Source organism: Lycium ferocissimum, chromosome 4 (assembly GCF_029784015.1).
Source record: "Lycium ferocissimum isolate CSIRO_LF1 chromosome 4, AGI_CSIRO_Lferr_CH_V1, whole genome shotgun sequence".
Taxonomy (NCBI): Eukaryota; Viridiplantae; Streptophyta; class Magnoliopsida; order Solanales; family Solanaceae; genus Lycium; species Lycium ferocissimum.
In genome coordinates, this window is record NC_081345.1 from 6,946,549 (window position 1) to 6,952,548 (window position 6,000).

Here is a 6,000-nt window from a genome sequence, read left to right on the forward strand (position 1 = left end):
TCTACATAGTTCGACAACATTCCATTTATATTCAAATCAACCACATACAACCAAGCCAACATCAATGCTCACACATTCAAGTACTAATCCGAAACCATTCAAACAAGACTCAAGAACACTTCAAAATCCGCACAATATTCAAAACAACCCAACCAATATGCAACACTACCCGAAATCTTCCAATTCCAATAGGAACCACAACAACACATTTCTTTCTTCCAAATTCATGAACTACACCAACAATCCACACATTAACAACATCATTCTCATAAATACAAGAAACTATACTAAAATCGCATTAGCTTCTAAAACAGCCCTCAAACGATTACAACTTCAACTTGAATCATTAAATCTTCATTCTTACCATAGAATCCACAACAACAACAACCAAAAATACCAATTAAAATCAATTCGCCATAACCTACCAAAAACAGCCCCTATACGGCCACAACCTAACACACATCATTTCATGAATTTCATCCATTTCTACACACTACAACACGTTCAAACCATCCATAACACATGTAAAAGAAGATTGAACCTTACCTTTTCCACTTAGTTCTTCAACTTGGCTAGGGTTGAGCCTTGCAAGAATGAATGCTTTGCTTGCTCCAACAACTACTCCACGTTAATTAGGACCTTCCAATTGGTTGAAAACCTAGAAGAAAATATTTTTTTGATCAACTTTCATGGGCATCAATTTGGTCAGCCATGGCCGAATATGGCTCTCTTTTTTTCTCTCCAAACTTCTCCAAGTTTCTAAGTGTTGAAAAGATGATGCTCATCATCTAATATGTACATATATAATTCATCCATGTGTACCATGCCCCACACATGGCTTGGATCAATTAAAATTAGCCAAGCCATGGGTGGGAACCCACACTACACCACACGACCACATTGGCTTGGTTTCATGAAATAATAACTTTTCATAATTCACTTTTAACCCCAAATTTTCCTTAATATTCCATACCAATAAAATCATAAGCAACTTATGCCTTAAAACAAAATCGAAGGTCAAAAGTCTCAACCTCGTATCCCAGAATAGTCTTGTCCTTAACTTATCATGGTTAGCTCGGATCATCCCAATGTACAAAATACGGGATATAACAAGATTCAAGTGGAAAATTAATCGCAAAAGTGCGTATGGCAAAGAATAGATTATTTTCTTTGAATCTTAAGACAATAGATGCAAAGGGTTTGAAGGCTAATGTGCAAGATGAATTTTGGTGTTGGCACATGCGATTTGGGCACTTGAATTTTGAAGCACTCAAATCAATGGGTGAAAAGAACATGGTACATGGGATTCCTTCAATCAACCATCCCAATCAGTTGTGGGAAGATTGTCTTCTTGGAAAACATGCAAGGAGGAGTTTTCCAAAAGAGGCCACGTCAAGAGCAATCAAGCCACTGCAGCTTGTTCATACAAATGTATGCGGGCCAATCAATCCACCTTCTTCTGGTAAAAGTAAATACTTCTTGCTCTTTATTGATGATTTCAAAAGGAAGACTTCGTGTGTATTTCCCCGAAGCAAAAATCAGAAGCTTTTGTTACATTTAAAAATTTCAAAGCACTTGTAGAAAAAGAGAGTGGCCATGAAATAAAAGCTTTAAGGTCTGATAGAGGAGGCGAATTCACTTCAAAAGAATTTAATGACTTTTGTCAGTCTCATGGAATTCGTCGCCTCTCTAATCTGCATGACTCGACTCACCCCAACAAAATGGAGTTGCCGAGAGAAAGAATAGATAATTCTTAATACGGCAAGACGTATGTTGAAAGCAAAAATATGCCAAAAGAATTTTGGGCGAGATCGTTTTCCGTGCAAAGTTGTATTTGAGCAATGTGTCTCTAACAAGAAATGTTAGAGATCAAACACCTCAAGAAGCATGGAGCGGAAGAAAGCCAAGTGTCAAGCACTTGAGAATATTTGGGAGCATAGCCTATGCTCCTGTGTCACATCAAGGGAGAGCGAAACTTGATGATCGAAGTGTCAAGTATGTGTTTGTTGGCTATGAGACAAATTCAAAATGCTACAAGTTATACAACCCAAGCAACAACAAAGTGGTAGTGAGTTGTGACGTTGAATTTGATGAAGAAGCGACATGGAATTGGGAGGCTTAAGAAGAAACGACATATGATTTTCTTCCATACTTTGGAGATGACGAAGAGCATGAGACCATAACACCTGCACAGGATACAACCCCACCTCCTTCTCCAGCAAATGTTGCATCTCCTTCTTCTCAGGAAGGTTCAAGTGAAAGGCCACAGAGGATGAGGAGCATCCAGGAGCTCTATGATGATACAACATAAGTTACTAATTTTGATTTTTTGTATTGTCTCTTTGTTGACAAAGGAACTAATAAATTTTGATGAAGTTGTTACAGCATAAAAAGATGGAGACAAGCCATGTATGAGGAGATCAAGGCAATAGAGAAGAATAACACTTGGGAATTAACAACTCTTCCCAAGGATTATCAAGTAATTGGTGTTAAATGGGTATACGAGGCAAAGAAGAATTCCCATGGAGAGATGGAGAGATACAAGGAAAGGTGGGTAAAGGCTACAAGCAAAGGCAAAGCATTGACTATGAGGAAGTCTATGCACCTGTTGCCCGCATGGAGATGATCCATTTGCTGATCTCCTTGGCGGCGCAAATGAAGTGGAAAATTCATCAACTAGATGTCAAGTTGGCAATCTTGAATGGATATCTTGAAGAGGAAGTCTATGTTGAACAACCATTGGGCTTTGTGGTCAAAAATCATGAAGATAAAGTGTTGAAGCTGAAGAAAGCTTTATATGGATTAAAGCAAGCTCCACCAGCATGGAATAGTCACATCGACAAGTATTTTCAAGATCATGGCTTTACTCGTTGTCTCTATGAATATGCTCTTGACATCAAAGTTCATACTAATGGAGATATTCTGCTTGTATGTCTTTATGTTGATGATCTTATTCTGACGGGTAATAACCCAAGTTTGTTTGAAGCTTTCAAGAAAGCTATGTCCCTTGAGTTCGAGATGACGGACATAGGGCTCATGTCATATTACTTAGGCCTAGAAGTGAAGCAAATGGAGGAAGACATCTTCATATCTCAAGAAGGCTATACAAAGGAGATTTTGAAGAAGTTCAACATGTTCGATTGCAACCCCGTGAACACCCCAATGGAGAGTCGAACAAAACTATCAAAGTTTGATGATGGAGAAAAGGTGGACTCCACTATATTCAAAAGTCTTGGGCACCTTAGGGATTAGGCACAGAATGGTTTTATTGATATCTAAAGGAATGTCATGATTTTGGAACACTTTAGTACAAAATTGGATTATTAAGTGAGTTAATTCTTTAAACGGTCGTCATAAATTATAAAAATGAATATGTTAAGTCATTTTTGTTTTTATTTTATACCAATAAAGTCACTCATATCTTACTAATTATCCCATAAAATAACTCCTACGTGAAAATACTGAAAAATGACATATATAAAATGATCCCTTAAATTTAAGAGTTTGTCTAAAATTATCCTATAAATATATCTTTGTGCATATTAAATCATTTATATTTATCATAACTAAGCCCTTTTGGTCTCTTGTTAATTTCCTAAGTAAAGATTATTTTTTTCTTATTAAAATTAAAACACCGTGATATATATTTTTTTTTGCGAAGAAACTAATAGTGGAAGAATCAATCTACAGGAAGTTTTACAAACTCCACTCCTATATTTCTTTCCAACTAAATTAGGTGAAAAGTTAAATGTTAATTGCATAAGGAACTATCAAAATCAAAGATGAGTTATGGAAGAACTGATGATATTAGTTTCTCATCAGTTTGTGGGCTCACTAGAACTAACACGTACCCTTTTGCTAGCTAGAGATTTTATTTTCAAATTTTTGCTTGGTCATCATCACATGCGAAGTTCTAGTCATCAATGGAAAGAGGTCCCCTATTAATTATGTACTAGTATGAAGTATAATGACCACTTTGGCATTTTGCGAATAAACGCGTAATCAGTTACGTAGGTAGTTCACCATATTTCACTATCTCGGCTGTACTAGCCTATCTTGTATTCAATAGTGTTAAGTTAAATATAAGAGGGAGCGAAATCTGGGAATATTACTGAAGATTTCCCCTAAGGTTTTCCGAATACCGGCTGTCTTAATTTTGTTTTGACTTCATGTATTTTTAGTGTAACGATCCGCAGGTCGTTTTTAGCTTTTGAACTTGTGTTTCCCAATGGGACCATCCTGTAGCTTTAAAAGGGTATTTGTGACTTGCGAGGATGGGTGGCTCGGTTCACGAGTGTATGGGCTAAATTCGTGGAATATAGCTGGACTAATGCCATGGTGACACATGTCAGTAAGCGTGACTCAGATCCGCGTCACCACACAGTGCCTCCGGTAATGATCTACTAGTACCAGAGGAGCTGACTGGTCCGGTTGCACGTCAAGGCAACGTGGCACCGGTGGAAAGGCAACGGTCAATTGTTACGAGCAGACTATCCACCTTCTACGGGGCATTAATAGGCTTTATTGCCCTCTTTATTGTGACATCAATGCACATTATTAGCAGGGGCGCGATTCATGAAATGTGTACCCCTAGTTCCTAGTATAAATAGGGTTTATCATTTCATGGTAAATGACACGAAATCCAAGAGATATACACGACATACTTTTCACACTTGCACTGTTCTTAAGTTTCTTTACTATTTTAATTCAGATCCAACAAGAACCTTCAGTTCAAAGCTACATCAAGGCTCAGGCTATTCTTAACTTTTTACTTTGCTTATATTTCATTCATATTGATTTTAATTATAAATTACATTGCTTTTCTGGTCACTCTGTGTCCTTGACCACGTACGCAAATTCAATTGAATCGTTTTTCGGGTAAACAGTTTGGCGCCCACCGTAGGGCCAGGACAATTATGGTAACCATCGTGACCATTGTTTGTTTTACTAACTCTTCGTGAACTTCATTTCTTGCCTCATTATCAATCACAGGTATGTCAGGAGTGAAAGACAACACGAACATTGGAAAGAATTCGGATAACAATCAGCTTCGTCCGGACGACCTGCCTCTTCGAGATCCTACAGTAAACCTGCAGCCCCAGGACGTCGATGGGGTAACAACAAGAGGAAGGCGGGAACATCATGGCATCGAAGAAGAAACTCCCACCGATGAAACTCCTGCGGAGTTAATACAAATCCTAAGGGAGCAAAGCCAAGTAATGGGGGTGGAAATGGAGCAGATGAGACTAGTCATCCCTTCTCTCATGTCCAACCCTCAGGCTAGATTTATAGCTCCCGGCACCACACCTGTGACTCCAACCAATGGGAACGCTGCCATCTATAGCGGACAAATGGTGGGAAGGAATGGAGAGGTGTCAGGCAAAGAAGTCCGTTCGGGAAGATCCTTTCCAGGCGCAGGTCGTACAGTTCATGAGAGAGATCACTGGAAAAGTGGATCAAACTGCCAAAGAAGACGAGAAAAAGGCTAAAAAGTTTCAAAGGCGCCTGAATCAAATCCCTGGGGCTCCTCCGGTCATAGAGGGCCAAGACGCAGAGAGCTACATTCAGTTGGCATATAAGCTCGAGGCCGCGCCGGAGTTGATCCCAAAGAAGTTCAAGAGATGCCCGACGGGACAACAGATCCTCAAGAGCACATCATGGCTTACACCACGGCTATCAAAGGGAGTGACTTAAAGGAAAAGGAAATCGAGCTCTGTTTCTAATAAAAATTTTGGCGAGACCCAGACAGTGTGGCTCTAACGCGTGGTACCCCGCCCGAGCGCTCGATATCCCCTTCGCAGCCGGGGGACACATTTATTAGGGCCCCGGGGCAAAAAAGGGAAAAAAAAGAAGGCCGAACTTCCCACGCACAAAAAGGTCGACGTTTTGGACTTTTCACCCCATTCCGGGGAAAAAACAGGTCTTTTTCGAGAAAAGGGGGCGCCCAGGCTTTCACTAAGGGGTTAAACCCCAAGTCGAGCTTTTTAAACAAAAGAAAAG